The sequence below is a fragment of the Mesocricetus auratus genome, unplaced genomic scaffold, assembly GCF_017639785.1.
Source record: "Mesocricetus auratus isolate SY011 unplaced genomic scaffold, BCM_Maur_2.0 Super-Scaffold_100011, whole genome shotgun sequence".
Classification (NCBI taxonomy): domain Eukaryota; kingdom Metazoa; phylum Chordata; class Mammalia; order Rodentia; family Cricetidae; genus Mesocricetus; species Mesocricetus auratus.
Genome location: NW_024429195.1, coordinates 75,791,893 through 75,814,587, shown reverse-complemented (window position 1 = coordinate 75,814,587; position 22,695 = coordinate 75,791,893).

Genomic DNA, 22,695 nt, shown 5'->3' with positions numbered 1-22,695 from the left:
GCCAGAGATACTGACTGTAGGTTTACTCTCAAGCTTCCTAGCATGCTGATTGCATGATTTAGCTTTTTAGAAATATCCTCTCTTGAGATGCTTAGGAGATGACAATGAAACTTAAGGACACACAGTTTTATTAGGGTAAAACATGTGTTTGTGCAGCTAAACTATCAATCACTTTCCATGGAAATGACCCTGTTAAAGACTCCCCTTTTGACCAAATTTGACTGGACTCTTCCAACTCTTTTTCACCCAGGCTAGACCTGTACCATTAAAAGCAAGGCTTCTCTAGGATTTTCTTCATGTTCAAACAATGCCAGTCCTTTGGGGACTCCAAGGACCCCCATATTTGATTCAGCTTTTGCTTTTTGAAGAGTTAATATAATTAAGATTGAAAAGAAATTTAACCGGGATTACGATGGTGTGATGGCATTTCTTGATAGGTGATTTTGCCTGGAGATGGAAAGCTGATGATTGTATTGCCTTCTCCTCTTCCCCTCCTCCTCTCCCTCCTTTTCTTCCCCTCCTCCTCTTCCTCCTTCTCCCACTTGTCCTCCTTTTCTTCCCCCTCTTCTTTTTCCTCCTCCCCACTCCTCCTCTCCCTCCTCATCAGACACAGCAGAGTCTTGACCTATATTTGATACTCCTTGTAATACATACTTACTGATCACCAATATACTGGGAAACATCTCCTTGTTTTAAAAAAAAGGTAGGGTAAAGTGCTTTTCTTTCTTTTTTTTAATGTCTAGGAAGCTGATGACAGCCCAGTTCTGCATCTATGAAGTTGAAAGGCTGGGTGTTATAAGGGATTATGGAGAGTCTATGAGGCAAACTACACATCCTGCTGCAAATCTTATCTGGAGCAAGCCCCACTTTTCTTCCCTAAGCCTTTGGTGCATGGCTGGTGCTCAGGGCAGGGTGTAAAGGGTGCACATGGCATTGTTTATCATCCAGCAGCATCTTTGAAATGCCCAACTTTATTTATCGATCTTCTCATTCTGTGTTATCTTCAACAAGCCACAGGAAAAGTAATACATTTTGTATGGATTAATCCTTTTAATGCTACATAACATACTCTTACAGATAACTCAAACTCGCTTTGTCTTCTCATTATCTAAATAGACATGTCTTTCTTTAAGCCATCAACCTGGGTTGTAGCCCAAATGCCCTTGTGGAATATTCATTAATCAAATAACTAATTTGAAACGGACCTTCAAAGCATTATTCATTTCTTCATCATTCTCCCCACATCACTTTAAAACGCTTTGTGGGGATAATGATTAGGCTGATGTTTAATTAATTGTGAAATTGTGAATTAAGGCTAAGTTAAAAGATAAATTATTTTTTAGTGCATGGGAGAGAACATTTGAACACTTGGTCTGACTGGTTTTGTTGAAGGTTTTTAGAAAATGTCCCTTTATCTCCACAACACAACCACATTTGAATTCAAGGGCTACCTTCTTGGTGCAAACTTATTTGTCTATTTATTCTTTGCGGATTTCAAATTCATCACATTGGTGCTATTGGCCATTGAACACATATACAGATGTAGACATAACTTGCTGTTCTCAACAAGTTTGCATGAAAAACAGGTGTGAAAATCAAAGACGTGATTTGCTTTGTGTGACGATCAAAGGTCTCTATCCTTAACATGATGGAGTTAACCTTTCATTACTAATCAAGACCTTCCTCATCATGACTGCCTTTATGTCCCTGCTTTGTAATAATCGACTCAGTCACTGCCTTTGCTTAGTGGATCTTCTCTTGTGTTAGCAGATGTCAGCGAGGAACTAAAAACAATCTAAAAGTTTAGCATCTCTTCATATGACCTCTGTCTCCATCTGCTGCCACAACCATCTTTATATATTAACCACTTTTCTACCCCTTCAAGTCACTAACTTAAGGGTGACTAAGATATTTTCAATATTCAAAGGGGCATTAAATTAGTTACTTTTTGTAGTTGTAACCAAATACCTGTTAAGAAGCAACTTAAGCAAGGAGATGTTTATCCTGGCTCACAGTTCAATGCATGCATGCCATCATGGCATAAAAGAAATGGTGACAAAAGTGGCTTGCAGTGTCAGGAGGGTGTGGTAGCTAGTGATATCACAGCCCTTGTTAGCGAGGAAACAGTGTCTGGCCTGAAGTGTGAGTGAGATATATATCTCAAAGTTCAACCCCAGTGACCCCAGTCTTCCAAATAAGTCCCACCATATCCAGCTAGGTCACACCTCCTAAAAGTTCCAGAACTTTCCAACACATTACCACCAGCTGGGGACAGAATTCAGTGAGCCCTTGAGAACCTATTTACAGGAATTATACATTGTCAACTGTATGCAAGCATTAACAGTGTCCTTCCCCAGACCACTGGAACAGTAACCAGGGAGTCTCTGGTCATTGCTGGGAAGAGGACACAATCAGCATCCATTTTCTCTCTTCTATTGGTTTTCTCCTGCTATCACTTTGGATTCTAGGACAACAGCTCATATAGATAAACATTATATGATAAAAGCTGAAACCTTCTGTCAGGCACTAGCAGCTTTCTTATCACAAAACTACGCATAACTAGTTCGTGGGTGATGATAAACCAGACCATGTCCTAACCAAGACCGATTGATAGGTCATGTCTCTAGGTTTTCTCTATGTGACACCAAAGCTCTTGTTAGCATCTCAGAAAGTCCTCAAGAGGCTGGTTGCCCTGTTCCTTCCCAGTAGGATGCCAGTGGATAAATTACACTCCTAAGTCCATTCTTAATTATCTCTTATTTGTTTGGCAAGGATAAATGGACAACGTGGACTTCTGGAACCCATAAACTTTTATTTCTGGCTTAGGATTCCAGAAACAAATGTACTTGTTACTAAAGTTCACTGCCAGATACATGGCAATTGCAATCAAACTATACATTGTATAAACCTACCCGTTTCCCTTATTCTAACCAGTAATTCCTTGAGGACTGAGTACAAGTGTTCTTTATTTATGCAGAACTATATGTATTGTGTACTTATTTCCTCAGAATTCAAACAACCATCCCATAGGAAATAAATGAAACCTATAAGTCTTAAAAAATAGTGAAAAACTTTAGGAAGTATTAGAGTTTTGCTTCACTTTCTGTAGTTCCAACGTACTGATGGTTTTAAAAGTAGCCCTAAACCTATCCTAAAGTGAGTCAATAAAAACCAATAATCAATAGTAATTATTCATATGAATAGGTACATGTCTTGTTACTAGTGAAAGATAGTTAATAATCAACATGGTTATTGGATGGTCTTTTATCTACCTTTTCTTATGAATTTCAGAGTACACAGTCATTCTTTGTGGCTAAATTTCCAAAATATGTACCTTCTTCCTTCCCTGGGGACCTTGTCCCCTGGAAGGAAACATCCATGCTGTATTTATTTCTCTTTCTTAAAATATTGAGCCTGACTCAAGCTCTTGTCATATAGTTGGATTTTACCTTTGAAATATAAGCCTTAAATTTGAAATACTTCCAGTATTTTCAATCCATTTTATTGTATGAGAACTGACAAAACTCTGGAGAGGTGGAGGTGGCTAGAGACAGTGGATTCAATATACCAGCCAAAAATAGGCCTCCACTTGAACACTGGTGAGGGATCAGTAGGCTCCTATTAACTACTCCCAAATAGTTCCTGCAGGATTGGCTTGGATGGGTTACACGTCCCTGGGGTGGGATAGGTGATGTTCAGTGTAGATGTCACCAACTGATTTTGACTGAAGCATGCTTATTGCTAAGTTGATGTAATGAGTGTTGTGAATAAACAAATCAAACTCAAATCCCTGGGTCAATTACTCTGTAGAATGCCCAGCTGATTTTCCTGTTTGAAAGAACTAAAGCTTTTCAGATGAATTAGAGGCTTTCAAGGAGATCAGCTGCTTTGACTAACAAGCAGAACTTGTGTTGTTAAACACTTGGGATAATGGCGGGAAGGTCTCCAGGCCACAGGTGTTAAAGGGACTGCTAACTCCATTCACTTTACAGTGACATATCCCTTAGCAACAAGAGTTTCAGCTAACAACTCCATCTCCTCCTCAGTAGAACAGGGTTTTCTTAAAACAAGCCAAACCCAATAAAAGTCTATAAAAAAAAACCCAACCATTTCCGCTAAGAATTCCAGTGTTCGGTGAAATCCCTAGTGATTTTTCACCGAAGCTCCTCAGGTCTAGGACCATTAGTGAGCACTGGGTATAGCTCTGTTGTATGTTTGCCTAGCATTCATGAAGTTCTCAGTTCAGGCCTTACAACTGATAAACACAACAACAACAACAACAACAAAACAAAAACAAAGTAACCCTAAAAGTAAAAATAAAAAATGTTTGACAGTAGGCCTCCAGGATCATTGAGTGTCATGAATCAATAAAATCTCCTTCCTCTCCAAAAAACAGAAAATCAATTTGGGACTGCCAATACTTTTAGTTGCCAAGCAGACTGTCCAAAAACTAAATGAAACAACATGAAATTACTTGCTACTGTGACTATGACTTAATGAAATGATAGCCAAACAAATGCCAAAGAAGTAGAAAAGACTGGAAAAGATGTACAGCCTGTGAATGGAATTAAATGGATTTTAAATGTTCTTATTGTTCCATACATTGGTTGTGTGGACCTGTAAATCCCAGCCCTTGGGAGACTGAGGGTCTATGCTATTCTCATTTCTCTAATCTCATGGATGATGGATATGAACTTGGCCCCACATATTGGCTCCACAGTCAGAACTGGGACACGGCTGACACTGAGCTGAATAGAGTGAGAGTATGTACACACAGTAGGGCCAGAGTGTCCTTGTTGCCTACAAGGGGTTTAAGAGTATTATTTCAAACCTTATGTTCACCTGGAACCTGATGACGAAGTAGGGTTTTGGGACAAAATCCTCGTAGGTACAATTGATTTGGGGATTTCAAAAAAGATCATCTTAAAATTAAGATGAATCATCTGTCTCATGATTAGTATCCATATAATGTCTTTGAAAAATCACTTTAGGTATAGATACCTAATGGAGAAACAAGGTGATGCTGATGCTAATTTAAAGATAGGGTGAATGCGGTTAAATTCTATGGAATACCAAACATTTACAGCTATAATTGAGGAGAGAGATGTACAGCTGATTTTTTCTCAGAGGCTTCAGAAGAAACCAACACAACAAACTGCTTGACTTTATATTTTGGGCCACCTGAATTATGAGACACTATGTTGTTATTTTAAACTACCTTGTTTGTGGTGATATATTACAGCAATCATGGGATACTAATAACCTGGGGGTTGCTGAGTATGCCATCTTGCGTAGCAAAGAGAATCCCTAGTAGCATCCTTATGCATCCCAACGTTAAGTCCTTTGATGCATTTAGTCTTAGAATAAACTGGACCTCTGGATTTCACAGCATGTAAGCCAATAAATTCCATCCAATGAATTCCCTCTTGTATAAACACATGGGAGCTAAATTTTCTCTCACAGATAGCTGAAAGCCTTCTAATAAAGACATTACTTAGGGCTGAGGAAATCATACTCATCTTTATAGCATGGCTATCATGTCCTTTTCTCTACAAAGTTGTACCTGGTCTCCCCAGCCCTAAAGGCTGGCTTCTTCATCTAAGTTTCTATAGCTCTATTCCCTTCCCACACAAATACTATTATGCTCCTCTTGTCTTCCATTGGAGACCTATGGCTTTTGAAAGCAAGTGTCCATTGTCTGCTATGCTTTACTGCACATCTCAGCCCTATTTACATAGCAGGTGCTTGGTACATGCTTGATGAATGGATAAATGAAAAAGCAAAGGAATAAAGAGCAGGCTTTTAGTGTTTGTGTAGAGAACAGAAAAGAAACAAAAGCTGTTGTGATGTGGGCTCACCTCATGTTACAAGGCACACCAAACACACAAATCCCCAATCCACTTGCCCCTAAATTGTTCTGAGAAGGAAGCCATCCAGAATAGGACTGCTGTGAGCTGCCACTGGGTCAGCACCTTTTCCAGCAGAATAACCACAGGCTTTTGCAAAGGGCAGTTGCTATTTCAGATCTGAAGTGTCTATCATATCACTCAGTCCAGTGCAAAAGCTTTCAATGACTTCCCAGTGCTCTCAGGAAAATTCCAAACTTGTGCTCGTGGCTTACAAGATCTGGTGAGAGCCGGCTGAACCCAGCTTTATAATCTCATCTCTCCAGTCTCCCCTGACCTGGAACCTATGCTGCAGCCTCCAGCAGCTCAGTGCCCACTCCAGAAGCTCTTCCCTCTCTCCCTCTCCATCTCACCCCCTCCCCTCCCTCTCACTCATTTTTCCTTCCTCCCTCATTCCTTCCCTCCATCCATCCCTTCCCCTGCCCTTCACTTCCCCCTTTTATTCTTCTGAAACTTACACTTCACAACCCTTTCTCTATCTTGTTGGTGTAGTTAGTGCTTTGCTTGTATATTATTTTCTTCAGGAACTCTTTCATCCATGCTAGTGCTCTCAAGAATGTTCTCCCAGATGTTTCTGTACCTCTTTAGCGTAGCTTTTACAATAGTACCATGTTATTACCTATGTATAGGACATCTTCCCTCATTGTGCTCTTTGAACCCTGTCTACTTGGACATTTGGGTTTTATTTTCTAGTAAATATCACACAGGATGAACACACATTTATCAAATGGTCAAATAAAGAGAAGGAGAGTTTCAACATGAATTTCAAAGACCAGTTTGGGCTTATCCCTCTTCTTCTTTGCTCAGTTTTCATTCTGGAGGAGAGCATGAACAACCAAAGTATGTTGAGAGTGAGAGATAGCTCATTTATGACACAATGTCTCTGTTCACAGAACTGTTGATGAAAATAAAAACGAAGCTTACTAATTATATTTAGTAATCTTAAAGTATTACAGAAATCATACGGATACCCATGATAAGATTGCACACACCAATAATACAAGAAGAGGACAGGAATATAAGGCAAAAATCTATGGATGGTAGACCAGAAGGAGATCAGCTCTTAATTCTTGTCCTAGTAGAAAGGCTGAGACTGTGCTCCTATTTGAGGGCAGATATAAGTATGCAAAGAGAAGAGCTCATATTTTGTAAGAATTTAGTTGCTATAAAGCTTTCTTTTTCTTTGATCTTCCCTATGTAGAAGTCCAGGCCAGCAGGGAAGAGTCAGAAAGAAACCCTTCCACCAAGCTGTGAGATTGAGGCAGAGGTTTTTTTTTTTAGATGAGCTTTTGAATTGCATTTGACCATGTTTATTACAACAACAAAGCTACGTCTATTTTAATTCAAGTAGTTTTCATCTTTGAGATCTGACATGGGTCTTGGTATACAGGAGATTTGAAATAAGTATTTGATGAATGAATAAACAAATGAATGACCTGATAGAAAACAATGAACTGTGAAGCCATGTTACAATGACCCTTGTAAATCGTAAAGAAGACTTGGAGGTAAAAGTAAAAAAAAAAAAGGAAGATAGATGAAATAGATATTTCTAGGCATCACATTATAGAGGCTTTTTGATGTCTGCAGGAAAAATAACATGACCAAAAAGTTTTAACTAAAAGCACAAGTATTGCAGTAGAACCATTGCTTATAAATCTAAGTACTTTGTTTCAGTCAGGAATGACTTTATCAGGGCTATATGATTCTCTTATATCCATTAGCTGATGAGTATCATGTAATAATTATAAATTCAAGAAAAAGTCTCCCAGGAATATTCAATCAGATAGGGTCCTATTTTCAGAGTCTCTTTGGGTAGAACTCTATGAGTGACTGATGAGTATCATCAAATAGGAAATAGTTTGAAGAAGCCCATAGTAACCATTATGACATCATACTGAAGGCAGGGAGCTTGCCTAGGATATTGATGTAGAATTAAACTAACTTTAATCCTTAGGTCACATTTCAGATAATAAAGGCTGGATGCCTCATTGATGACAAGAACATTAGGAGTAGATGCATTGGAGCAAACCAGCCCATGTTAAGTGCTTTGCAATGAGACTACTGCACAGCAAGAGTATTCAAGCTAGCTATTAATGGTTACTTCCAGACACGCTGATGGGGTAGAAACTGATTGAGGAGATGATTCTTGCAAAATAGTTGGGATCTTCTGATGGCAGGTCCCTTCTTGTCCTCCACACTTGATGTCTCCTGACTATATTCTCATGAATCTCATTTTCCACTTGAATTACAATTGCCCCATCTACTTCTCCATCATTTTCCTTTTCCGAAGAGTCCATTGGTTATGTACTGCTGCATAACTAGTTACCCTAAAACCTGGTGGATTGAAATATATAGATATAGAATATAATATATATACACATATATATTTTTTCTCATAGCTTTCATAGTTCAGTATCTGGGTGTCAGATGATTAGGTCTTCTGATATAGTATCTCTCACAAGGTGTCATTGATAGAGAAAGACCTGAGAAGTGGAAAGATCGCTTTTTAAGCTCAATCCTGGGGCTGATGGCAGGATTCAACTCCTTATGGGCTGTTGAGCCATTCTTCAAAGCTTCCTTTCCTAGGGACTGTGGAACATGGACCTCTTCATAGAGGAGGCTCTTAAAGGGATGGCTTGCTTCATTCCTCAAAACAAGTAGGCAGAAAAGGCAGCTAGAGAGAGTACCAGAGCAAGTCTAAGAAAATTAGCAAGATGTAATTCACGGAGTTTTGTAGTACAATTTTAGAAATTCTCTCCTAGTACTTGTACTTTATTTTATTTATTAAAAGTGAGTCAATAAGTGCAATTTACACACATATGAAGGAGATTTCATAGACCATGAATAACAGTAGACAGAGATCACTGGGGGGGCATCTAAGAAGCTTGCTTAGTACGAAGAGCAAACACACAGTAGGAGGAAATGGTTCACAGAATTTTGTCTCCTCTTTATGCCTTCTATGGAAGAGGATTGTTATTTGTTATTAAGGTGCTTTCTGTGAGGAATTTCTTTGCTGTAGGCTATGGTCAATACCTCTCAAAAGGTTTGGGCTCTTCAGTAATAGAGTTATGAAGGTATAGAGATTATTAGGAGCTCCTTGGATCAGTAGGCAATTGAGTCTGAGGAACTGCTATGTTCCTTGTGGGGTTGTGGTTAGTTCCTGCAAGAGTGTTTCTATAAAAGCTTGAATTTGGCCCCAGTGTGTGGGTTTCCAGTTTGGTCATGTGATCTCTTATGATGATGTATACACTTGCCAGGACAAAGTGCTGCTGAGAAGGCTCTCTTTAGAACTGAGACAGTGCTGGCGTCCTGTCGTTGAACATACAAAACTGAGTAAACATACCTCTTTTCTTTATAGTACTGCCAGACTCAAGGATTTCATTATAGACTAACAATTTTTTGAGACATGGTTTTTCTGTGTAACAACCTGGGCTTTTCTAGAAGATCAAGCAGGCCTTGAACTCACAGAGATCCACCTGCCTTTGACTCCCAAATGCTGGGATTAAGGGTATGTGCCACTACTGCCCAGCCATCTTCTAGGGGTTATGGTCCCATGCCTTGCATCCAAATCTTTGATCTAGTTTTAGTTGTTTTGTGTGTATAGTAAAAGGGTCTAACTCTATTCACTGTTACATAGATATCTAGTTTTCTCAATAGTAGTTATCGATAAGAATATCCATTTCCTACATCTTCTTGGGGTTCTTCATGAAAATTAATTGGCCGTACAGGTTCATATTTACTTCTGAGTTCCTATTACATTCCTAGTAATCCCTCTATGGGTATCAAGTAAAGGAAATGAAATTAGTACTTTGCCCAAATATCTGTGCTCCTGTTGCCAATTGTAGCTTTTCTCCCAAAAGCTAAGATAGAGAATAGTCAAAGTATGTGTTGACAGATGAATAGGCAAAGAAAGTGCAATATATGTACATATATAAACATGTGTCACCAACATATTTTAGAATATTACTCAATCTCTAAAATGGAAGGGATCCTGTCTTTTGTGATACCATAGATGAAACTGGAGTACATTGTGCTATGTGACATAAGTCAAACATAGAAATCATAACACTTCATGATCTCATTTATATGTAGAATCCTTAAAACAAAAGAGTAGAGAGCACAGAAATGTAGTGACACGAGAAGCAGTGGTATCAACCAAATGACAGAAAAATGCAATTGTATTGTGATGAAAACACCTATAGATCTAACATATGGCAGAAGACCATGGTTTTTAATGTTGCTATGTATTGAACCCTTGCCAAGAGAACACCTTAAGTTCTGCTTTCCACAAAAGACTAATTTCATGTACTGATGGTACTGTACCAATTCTTTTGCTATGCATAGCAAAGCATCATCTTCTATACATTAAATATAGGCAATAAAAGTGAAAGAATTTCTGCATCTTAATCTAAGAAGGATGAGAACTGGTGCCCTGCTTGGAGTCTTCTGAGGCCTGAGGACTGCGCACAGGGAACCCCTCCCAAGGCACAGCCCATCCAGAGTCTGCCAGCGACACAGTGGTAGTCCTTCCTCCACCACAGGAGGAAGTGAGCTCGGATCTGTTTCCAGCCACCTTCTAGTGCCTTGCTCAGAGCCTCATGAGGCTTGGGGCCTGACAAGGTCATGGCATGAATCACGCCTCCAACCACAGGAAGAGAACCATCATATTGGACCTGTTTATACACTGGAAGAGAACCGTGGTCTCATACCTACCAGGAGAGAGAGAGAGACCCCACCAGTAGCCACTGGAAGAAGGGATTGGAAGACAACAGTTATAAGAACACAGTCAACAACAGAAAAATCAATATGATGTCACAAGAGTATAGGGAATCCACACCAGCAAGCCCTGAATATCCCAACACAGAAACAGAAAAGAACGACCCTAAAACCAACTTTATGAAGATGATAGAGACTCTCAAACAGGTAATGAGAAAATCCCTTAAAGAAATGGAAGAAATAACAAACAAAAAATTCAAGAAACAGAGGAAAAGACAAACCAAAAATTGCAAGAAATCAACAAATCTTAAAGAAAGCTAGGGAAACTAAGAAAAAACAATCAAACAGATCAAAGAAACAATTCAAACAGTTCAAGACCTGAAAACTGAAATAGAGACAGTAAAGAAAACAAACTGAGGGGATGTTGGAAATAGAAAAGCTGGGTAAACAATCAGGAACTACAGATGAAAGTATAACCAACAAAATATAAGAGGTGGAAGAGAGAATCTCAGGAATTAAAGATACACTAGGAGAAATAGATTCATGACCAAAGAAAATCCTAAGTCCAACAAATCCCTAACACAAAATATCCAGGATATATGGAACACTGTGAAAAGGCCAAACTTAAGAATAATAGGCACAGAAGAAGGTGAAGAAACCGAACTCAGAGGTACAGATACCATATTCAATAAAATCGTAGAAGTAAACTTTCCCAACCTGAAGAAAGATATGAAACCTACAGAACACCAAATAGAGTGGACCACAAAAAATACCCTTGCCACATAATCATCAAAACCCCAAACATACAGATAAAGAAAGAATATTAAGAGCAGCAAAGGGAAAAGGCCAAGTAACATATACAAACTAACCTATCAGAATTACATCTGACTTCTCTATGGAAACTATGAAAGCCAGACAGTCCTGGGTAGATATTCTACAAACACTAAGAGACCAAGGATGCCATCCCAGACTACTATACCCAGCAAAGTTTTCAATCACTATAGATGGAGAAAACAAGACATTCCATGTTAAAACCAGATTTAGACAACACATATCCACTAATGTATCCCTACAGAAAATACTGGAAAGAAAACTCCAACCTAAGGAAGTTAACTACACTAACAAAAACATAGGCAATAGATAATCCCACTTTACCAAAAGCCAAAAGAAAAAGCAGGGTAAATACACACAAAACAACCACTACCAACAAATCCAAAACACACAAGAATTAATAATCAATGGTCCTTAACATCCCTCAAAATTAATGGTTTTAACTCACCTATAAAAATATACAGACTAACAGAATGGATATGAAGACAGAATCCAGCATTCTGCTGCATACAAGAAACGTCAACCTCAAAGATGCCCCACCCGCTGCACAGCCTGTGTCCAAGAATGTGCGGAGGGAGTCAGGATTGATGACACAGAGACCACTTGGTGGTGCAAAGAAAAGTTCAAGAAGGCTTTTCAGAAGGCTCCTCAAGAAAGCTTAACTTTATTCTTACCCTGGCTGGTTATTATAGGCCCTGACACCAGAGGTGGTGGTCAGTGGGTCACGAAGAGGCGGTTAGTCTTTGGAAAAGGTCAAGTTCAGGGTGTTCCCATGGGCCAACCCTATTCAGGAACTTATTGTTCCAGGCACCATATTGTTTTTAGTAAACATTGTCTTACAGCTACCTGCTCCCAGGCTGATGGGGAAGTGGGCCTCTGGCCAAGGTCTGTCTGAGGCACACAAAAACATATGGTGCCTCAGAATAAAGTGTTGGGATAAGATTTTCCAATCAAATGGACCCAAGAAACAAGCTGGTGTAGCTATCCTAATATTTAACAGAAGAGACTTCAAATTAAAATCAATGGAAAGAGATGAAAAAGGTCATTTCATATTCATCACAGGAAAAATCCATCAGGATGAAGTCTCTATTCTGAACATCTATGCCCCAAATATTAAGGCAACCACATTCATAAAAGAAACATTACTAAAACTCAAATCATACAAAAATTTCAAACACAGTGGGAAATTTCAACACCCTACTCTCACCACTAGACAGGACCACCAAACAGAAACTTAACAAAGAAACAAAAGAACTAACAGAAGTTATGACCCAATTGGATTTAACAGACATCTATACAACATTCCATCCAAACACAAAAGAATGTACCTTCTTCTCAGCACCACATGGAACCTTTTCTAAAGTCAAACATATAATCAGCAGATACAAAAAAAATTGGAATAACCCCTTTTATCTTATCAGATCACCATGCTTTAAACTTAGAATTCAACAACAACACAAATTGCAGAAAACCTACAAACCCATGCAAACTGGACAGTGTGCAATTGCACCATTCCTGGGTGAAGGAAGAAATAAAGAGATTAAAGACTTCATAGAATTCAATGAGAATGAAGACACAAAATGCCAAAACTTATGGTGTGGGAACAACAGACCTTGGCCAGAGGCCCACTTCCCCATCAGCCTGGGAGCAGGTAGCTATAAGACAATGTTTACTAAAAACATGTTTACTAAAAACAATACAGGTCCGGGCGTTGGTGGCGCCCACCTTTAATCCCAGCACTTGGGAGGCAGAGGCAGGCGGATCTCTGTGAGTTCGAGGCCAGCCTGGTCTACAAGAGCTAGTTCCAGGACAGCCTCCAAAGCCACAGAGAAACCCTGTCTCAAAAAACCAAAAAAAAAAAAAAAAAAAAAAAAAAACAATACAGGGAAACACCCTGACCTTCACCTTTTATAATCCAGAGAAATAAGTTCCTGATAAGGGCTTGCCCACGGGAACACCCTGACCTCGACCTTTTCCGAAGACTAACTGCCTCTTCCTGATCCCCCACCGCTGCCTCTGGTGTCAGGGCATATAACCAGCCAGGGATAAGAAAGGAAGCAGAAGCTTTTCTTGAGGGAAACCTTTCTTGGGAAGTTTTCTTGAGCCTTCTTGGGGCCTGCTTAAAGTTTTCTTTGCACCATTGACTGGTCTCTGTGCTGTCAATCCTGGCACCCTCAGCACTTTCTTAGATACAGGCTGCACAGTGGGTGCGGCATTATGGGGCACTTTGAAAGCAGTACTAAGAGGAAAATTCACAGTACTGAAAGACCCCTACCCAGGACCCCCTAGGAAAAGAAAAGCAAGGCCAGGCCGTTGCCTAATGAAAGAAACCCAGACCAGGTGTCTCACCCTCAAAACAGGATGTCTGTGATCACTATAGCAGTCATGGGACCCGGATAATAATTACTGAAGCGTGCTGGGAACTTTCATATGACAATACCAGGACACCTAGTCCTTGGCAACTACCCTTGCCCCCAGTTGTGTCTATGATCACCATTGTAGTCATGGGACCAGGATAATAATTGCTGAAGTATGCCTGGGTCTTTCATAAAGTAATACCAGGAAACTTAGTCCGTGGGAACTACCCCTGCCCCCAAGATGAGCCAATAAAATGCCTGTTACTTATGTAACCATTGAAACTCTATAAATATTGTACTCCCTGAAAGCCCGGTATGTTCTGCACCCGAGTTGCAGTAGCATCCACAGGCGACTGTGTACTCAATAAATCACCAATTGCATTTGCAGCCAGTGGTCTGGCCCCGGTTCTTGGGCAGAGGGTTCGGTTCAGTGCCCGGTGCTTTGATGCCGAGGTTTTTCAGTACTAGGAGTCCACATGAAGAAACTGGAGAATAGTCACACTAGAGAATTAACAGCACAACTGAAGCTCTAGAACACAAAGAAGCAAACAAGGATTAGATGCTGAGAAATATTCAAATTGAGGGCTGAAATCAATAAAGTAGAAACTAGGAAAACAATACAAAGAATCAATGAAACAAAGAGTTGTTTTTTTGAGAAAATCAGCAAGATAGACAAACCTTTATCCAAACTAACCAAAAGACAGAGAGAGAACATGCAAATTGACAAAATCAGAAATGAAAAGGTGTCATAACAACAGACACTGAGGAAATCAAGAGAATTGTCAGGTAATAATTTTGAAAGACCTTGGCATCAAAGCGCCGGGCACTGAACCGAACCCTCTGCCCAAGAACCGGGGCCAGACCACTGGCTGCAAATGCAAGAGGTGATTTATTGAGTACACAGTCGCCTGCGGATGCTACTGCAACTCGGGTGCAGAGCATACCAGGCTTGTAGGGAGTACAATATTTACAGAATTTTAATGGTTACATAAGTATCAACATAGCAACAGGTATTTCATTGGCTACTTAAGCATGGGCTGAGATCATCTTGGGGGCAGGGGTAGTTGCCAAGGACTAGGTTTCCTACATGAAAGACCCCGGCACGCTTCAGCAATTAGTATCCGGGTCCCATGACTGCTATAGTGATCAGACACAATTGGGGGCCAGGGTAGTTGCCAAGGACTAGGTTTTCTAGTATTGTCATATAAAAGTTCCCAGCAAGCTTCAGCAATTATTATCCGGGTCCCATGACTGCTATAGTGATCACAGACATCCTGTTTTGAGGGTGAGACACCTAGTCTGGGTTTTTCTACTAGGCAACGGCCTGGCCTTGCTTTTCTTTTCCTAGGGGGTCCTGAAATTTGAAAATTTAAAGGAAATGGACAATTTTCTGGATACATATAATTACCAACATTAAATCAAGAACAGGTAAGCAACTTAAACAGACCTATAACCCATAATGAAATAGAAAAAGTCATCAAATTCTCCCAACCAAAACAAAAAAGCTCAGGGTCAGATGGATTCAGTGCAGAATTCTACCAGAAATTCAAAGAAGAGGTAATACCAATAGTTCTAAAATTTTTCCACACAATAGAAGCAGAAGAGTCATTGCCTAACCCTTTTTACTAGGCTACAATCACCTTGATACCCATGCCACACAAAGACACACTAAGAAAGAGAACTACAGACCAGTATCTCTCATGAACATTGATGCAAAAATACTCAATAAGATACTGGCAAATCAAATCCAAGAACACTTCAGAGAAATCATCCATGATGATAAAGTAGGCTTCATCAATGTAATCCACCATATAAACCAAATGAAAAAGAAAAGCCACATGATCATCTCACTAGATGCTGAAAAGGCCTTTGATAAAATCCAACACCCCTTTATGATAAAGGTCCTGGAGATATCAGAGATAACAGGAACATACCTAAACATAATAAAAGCAATATACAGCAAACCAACAGCCAACATCAAATAAATGGAGAGACATTCAATGTGATTCCTTTAAAATCAGGAACAAGACAAGGCTGTCCACTCTTTCCATATCTCTTCAATGTTGTACTTGAAGATCTAGCTAGACAACAAAAGGAAATCAAGGGGATACAAATTGGAAAGGAAGAAGTCAAACTTTCACTATTTGCAGATGATATGATAGTTTACCTAAGCAACCCGAAAATATCTATCAGGGAACTTCTACAGCTGATAAAAACCTTCAGCAAAGTGACAGTATACATGATCAACTCAAGATAATCAGTAGCCCTACTATATACAGACGATTAAAGGGCTGAGGAAAAAATCAGAGAAACATCACCCTTTATAATTGCCAAAAAACAACATAAAATACCTTGGGGAAACACTAACCAAACAAGTGAAAGACCTGTATCTCAAGAAATTTGAGTCTTTAAAGAAAGGAATTAAAGAAGACACCAGAAATGGAAAGATCTCCCATGCACTTGAATAGGTAGGATCAACATAGTAAAAATGGCAATCTTACCAAGATCAATATACAGATTTAACAACATTTCTATTCAAATCCAAGAACAGTTCTTCACAGACTTTGAAAGAACAATTATCAACTTTATATGTTAAAACAAAAGACCCAGCATAGCCAAAACAATCCTGTTCGACAAGGCAACGTCTGGAGGCTTAACCATCTCTGACTTCAAGCTGTATTACAAAGTTTTAGTCCTGAAAACAGATTGGTATTGGCAAAAAATAGATAAATAGACCAATGTAATCGAATTGAACATCCTGACATTAACCCATACATGTATGAACACCTGAACTTGACAAAGAAGCTAAAATAATACAATGGAAAAAAGAAAGCATCTTCAACAAATGGTACTGGCATAACTGGAGGCTATCATGTAAAGACTGCAGATAGATCCATGTGTATCGCCATGCACAAACCTTAAATCCAAATGGATTAAAGACCTCAACATAAATCCAGCCACACTGAACCTGTTAGAAGAGAAAGTGGAAGGTACCATTGAATGAATTGGTACAGGAGACAGCTTCCTGAACATAACTCCAGTAGCACAGACACTAAGATCAATGAATAAATGGGACTTCCTGAAATTTAGAAGCTTCTGTAAGGCAAAGGGCACAGTCAGCAAGACCAAAAGGCAACCCACAGATTGGGAAAAGATATTTACCAACAGAGGGCTGATCTCCAAAATTTACCAAGAACTCAAGAAGCAAGTTTCCAATACAACAAAGGATCCAAACAAAATTGGGGTACAGATCTAAATAGAGAATTCTCAGTGGCAGAGTCTAAAATGGCTGAGAGACATCTGGGAAATGCAAGCCAAAACAACTCTGAGATACTATCTCACTCCTGTCAGAATGGTTAAAATCAAAACTCCAGCGACAGTTTATGCTGGAGAGGATATGAAGAAAGGGAAACACTCATCCACTGCTGGTATGAGTTCAAACTTGCACAACCACTTTGCAAATCAGTATGGAGATTCCTCAGGAAAATGGGAATTAGTCTACCACTAGACCCAGCAATTCCACTCAGGTATAGACCCAAAAGATGCACATTCATACAACAAGAATGTTCCACTATGTTCATAGCATCATTATTTGTAATAGCCAGAACCTGGAAGCAACCTAGATGCCTCTCAACTGAAGAGTGGATAAAGAAAATATGGTACATTTACACAATGGAGTACTACTCAATGGAAAAAAAACAATGGAATCTTGAAATTTTCAGGCAAATGGAAGTCACTAGAAGAAACTGTTTTGAGTGAGGTAACCCAGTCACAAAAATAGAAGCATGGCATGTACTCACTCATGTATGGATTTTAGACATGAATCAGGGGAGTACCAGCATACAATCCCACTGCCAGAGAGTCTGGGAAATGGAACCTTCATCCAGTGACTGATAGAAGCAGAGGCAGACACCCACAACTAAACACTGAACTGAACTCCTGGAATCCAGTGACAGAAAGGGAGAACTGATGAGCAAAGGGGTTAAGACAGGTCTGGTTTTCCCCATAGAAAGAGTTGACCTGAACAAGGGGGAGATCTTAGACCCCAGAATGATGGCTGTGTGGAAAGCATGGGACTGACCCAGACCCCTTGAATGTGGGTGTCAGTGAGGAGGCCTAGGTAATCTATGGGGTCTTGGGTAGTATTTATCCCTGGCATGCAAATGGGCTTTGGCTGCCCATCCCACAATGAGAGATGCTCTCTCAGCCTGGACTCTTGGGGGGAAGGCCTAGGCCCTTCCCTGGATGAAATGACAGAATCTGGAGATCCTCCATGGAGGGCCTCATCCTCTCTGGGGATCAAAGTGGAGATTGGATGGGGCTAAGGGTCCTGGTGTGGGATGTTGGGGGAGGAGGGGAGTGAGAGGGAGCTGGGATTGACATGTGGAGCAAGCTTGTTTCTAACTTAAATAAAAAAGACCTGTATAGCAAGAACATTAGGTCTTTAAAGAAAGAAATTAAAGAAGATACCGGAAAATGGAGGTAATCCAGTCAAAAAAAGAAAATCATACTATTTACTTACTCATATGGATTTCAGACATAGAACAAAGAGTACCACCCTACAATCCACACCACCAGAGAAGCTAGGACATAATGAGGACCCTAAGAGGGGCATACATGTTCTTCCGGAGAAGGGCAAAGGGACAAGCTCTCCTGAGCAAACTGGGAGCATGTAGGGAGGAGAGAGAAAGTTAGTACAAAGAGAAGGGAATAAGAGGAGGGGAGAGGAGGACATGAGGGAGCAGGAAGATTGAGTCGGGGGAAGAATAGAGGAGAGCAATGAAAAAAAGGGATAGCATGATAGAGGTAGTCATTATAGGTTTAAAGAGTAATGTGGCACTAGGAAATGTCCAGCGATCTACAAGGATGACACCAACTAACAATCTAAGCAATATTGGAGAGGCTACCTTACGTGTCCTTCCCGATAATGAGACTGATGATTTCCTTTTATGCCATCCTAGTGCCTTCATCCAGTAGCCGATGGAAGCAGTAGCAGACATCCACAGCTAAACACTGCACTGAACTCCTTGAAAATCCAGTTGTAGAGAGGGAGGAGTGATGAGCAAAGGCATCCAGACCAGGCTGGAGTAGCCCATAGAAACAGTTGACCTGACCAAGGGGGAGCTCATGTACCCCAGACTGATAACTGGGAAACCAGCATAGGACTGACCCAGACCCCCTGAATGTGGGTGTCAGTTCGGAATTCTGGGTAATCTATGGCTCCTCTAGTACACAAATGGATTTTCAGAGCCCAGTATACAGACAGGGATACTCTCTCAGCTTAAAAACATGAAAAGGGCCTAGGCCCTGCTCCAAATAATGATAGACTTAAAGATCCCCCATGGTAGGCCTCACCCTCCCTGGGAAGCAGAAAGTGGATGGGATAGGGGGTTGGTGGGGGGCATGGGAGGAGAGGAGGTACAAGGTTCTGGGATTAACATGTAAAACAAACTTGTTTCTAATTTAAATTTTAAAAAATCAATAAAGAGGGAAACCTTCAAAGCCAAAAAAAAAAAAAAGAAAAAACAAAAAACAATGTTGAGAAATGTGCTGTATTTACTGTGTTTCAGATACATGCCTAATATGTATTAATTCACTGAATGTCCTTATACAATTTAGAAGAGATTATGACCTCATTTCAAATATAAACACTGAAGAAAAACAGGTAAAATACTTGTATAGGTAATCTTGTTTACTTAATGAAAGAATGAATTTTCCACTAAGGCAATCAAATCTGGAGTCCAGGCTACTATGTATTATTGTAGATGAAAGTTTCTGTTCTGCCCAGTCCCACAGCTGTTTAGTCCCAAATAAACTCACAGAGACTTATGTTAATTATAAACTGTTTGACTGATGGCTCACGCTTCTTATTTGACTAATTTTTTCTTATTAACCCATTTCTATCAATCTATGTATCTTCACTTGGTCTTGGCTTACTGGTGATGCCTGGGTCCCTTTCTTCCTCACCAGTTACATGATATCTCTCTGGCATCTCCTTCTCTGCCTTTCCTCTTTCCAGAATTCTCCTAGTCTTATAGTCCTGTCTATGCTTCCTGCCTGGATATATACTGCCTTTCCATTGGTTGAAACAGCATTATTCATCAACCAATAAGATAAACATATTTTCATAGCATACAGAAAGACATCCCCCATTAGCTCCTCTTTTTTGTCTAAATAAAAAGGAAGGTTTTAAATCACAGAAACAGAATTATAGAACAAATCGATTATTCTGACCATCCTGATCTTGGATTGCCAGCCTATAGAAACATAAGGAAATACATTTTTGGTGTTTCTAACATCAGTCAAGGGTGTTTGTTATAGCTGTGCCAGCAAAATGAAATTCCCACAAGAAGCAGTAATATTCCAGGGTACTGGACCATATGTTATCTGTGGTTCCCATTATACCCTGGCACAGTCTGGTTTCATTAGTCTGGTGTTGTAGAAGGCCTTTGGGATTTGGCATCCAGAGAAAGAGTTACCTTTAACTTGTAAAATTAGGCAAGCCCCATAACCTCACTATAAAGTAAGAATCATGTCATACAGCTCACATGGCTGTTGAGGGGATTAATGAGGTAACAGACCCTGACTTATATTAAAACCTTGCTCCAGGCTTCATATACCTCAAACATCAAGTCATATGCTAAAGCAATTACAGGAGACACAGAACAGAGGCATGGTTCCTAGTTCACTATCTATGTCCACACAGACCTGGACAGAGACGTAAAAAAAAACTTTTAGTAATCTTTCAGTGTGGACATTTATAAAGAAATGGTTCATTGTGGTTGTTCTTCATACTTGTTAAGACCCTTATTACTGTTTCATGGAAATGCAAATGTTTCAGGAGAACTCCCAATGGCTTAGTTTCTAGTCTATTGTGAAGGCTGTGAATTGAAGCCAATACAGAAAAATTAGTAGTCACTGCAGTGAAAAGTTGCATCAGAAGGTATTGCAACTCAAGGCAGCTCCTGCTTACTGGGAGATATTGTAGGTAGTAGTAGCTTGCCCATACATTTTCAGAAAGTAACTATTGTCTACTGAATAACAAAAAAACCTAGGTGAAAATATTTGGGGTGTGTTTTGGCAGAAGATAAGAGAGGACTTAGGGAAGAAATTCTGCTTTAAATTCTTAGAATTTGGGCATGTAAAGGGTATTTCATTTCTTCCCCCCTTGACAAAAAAAACTGCAACTTAAATTTTTGTTCAATAAAACTAAGGAATTCTGCTGTGGACTGTATTGGTCCTTTCCCAAATTATATACTGAAGCTTTAACCTTTGGCGAGATTGTGTTTGGAGATAGGGCTTTTAGGAGTAATTAAAGTTAAATGGGGTTAACAAGGATGAGGTTATCATCTGGTGGAACTGGCTGCAGGGATTCAACCTGACCTGACCTCAGCCATCTTGAGTCATAACCCCCATGATTGCTCAAGAATTATCCCTGATTGTTTTCTTTATGCAGTTTCCAAGCTTATTATAACAGGCAAAACTATTGGAGTGGTGGGCAGAACTTCACTTACAATTCTGCTTGCTTGGAGACAAAATATGACAGAAAACACTTTTTTGGTTATCAGTAGTCTTACCAAGAGGCTTCATGAGAAACCCTAAGCAGACATTGTGATCATGAGGAGCCGGTATGAGGGACACTGAACTAGTGGATGGAATAAGATATCTGGGGCAAATATTGAGCATTAATAAATATATGACACATGAATATCACATGTGGGGAATGTGCCTGATACACTAATGTCAGCATGAGATAAACCAAGAATAGGTAATCTTAGTGAAGGGTCACTTTGGTCCTGACTATTAGCTAGGGTCGTCCCTCTGACCTAATTGGCAGGAGTCCACTGTCATTGCTGCTGCCCTTGACCATGCTCTGTCAAGAATTCCTCAATAAATTTCACTCTGCAGCGATCCTGGATTTCATAATGTTAGATTTACAAATTAATGTTCAATAACTCTGACAAACTAAGACACTAGGAACTACAGATTAGATTGCATTATTTCTTATGATGCCCAACATAATGTGACATGGAAGCAGTCACAATATGATGCATGGGTGGTAGGAATACAAACCACCACATACTGAACCCTATTTGTCTTGATTTCAGACCCCAGTGACTTCAAAACCCTTCCCTTTTGCTTCAAGTCCTCCTTCCCAGATCTATTATGTAAATGTGTTGGGCAATAGTACTTACCCTAGACTCTTTATTCCTTCCACTAGTTCAGTGTTTCTCATTCTTGATCCTCAAGATCACAGTATCTGTTGGGGGTTTCCCAAGGTGTCTCTTGGTGAGGATACTGATGGCTTCAAAACTGTTTTCTGCCCCATCTTATCTCTAGCTCTGTATGCTAAAGGTAATGTTCTTTTCCTTTTCTGTGGTTTAGGTTTAGTCAATCTGCTCAGATACCTGTGTCTGTTGAGTATTTTATCAACAGATTCCAATTCGGGCATAGGAGAGTATGCTTTGCTTTCCCCTAGACAAACACAGCTCTCTTCCCAATTAACTCCAAAAAGGCAACTCTCAATATCTTATGCCCCTTGGCATCTGGTAGATTTATGAAAGACAAGTGAAAGAGGCATTGCCTTATAAATACTTTCCAAGCCAAGCGTTCATTGGGAATATGACTGGTTTTATCTTTTTACACTATTTGAAGACAGCTCCTTGTTTCTCCTTGCAAAAGTCTCAGTGCGTCTTATTTTAGAACTTATTTAAAACAATGCCTTTTTATCAAATTGGCCTCAAAAGTCTTTCACTGTTTCTCCTTCTGAAAGAATTTTGGTGTTCTTTTCCTTGTAGAGAGTGGTAAGAAGAAATGATAAGAAAAAAAGCCTACAGTCCTTCATCTTGCATTTTAAAATGCAAGAAGAGAAAAATCAAACAAAG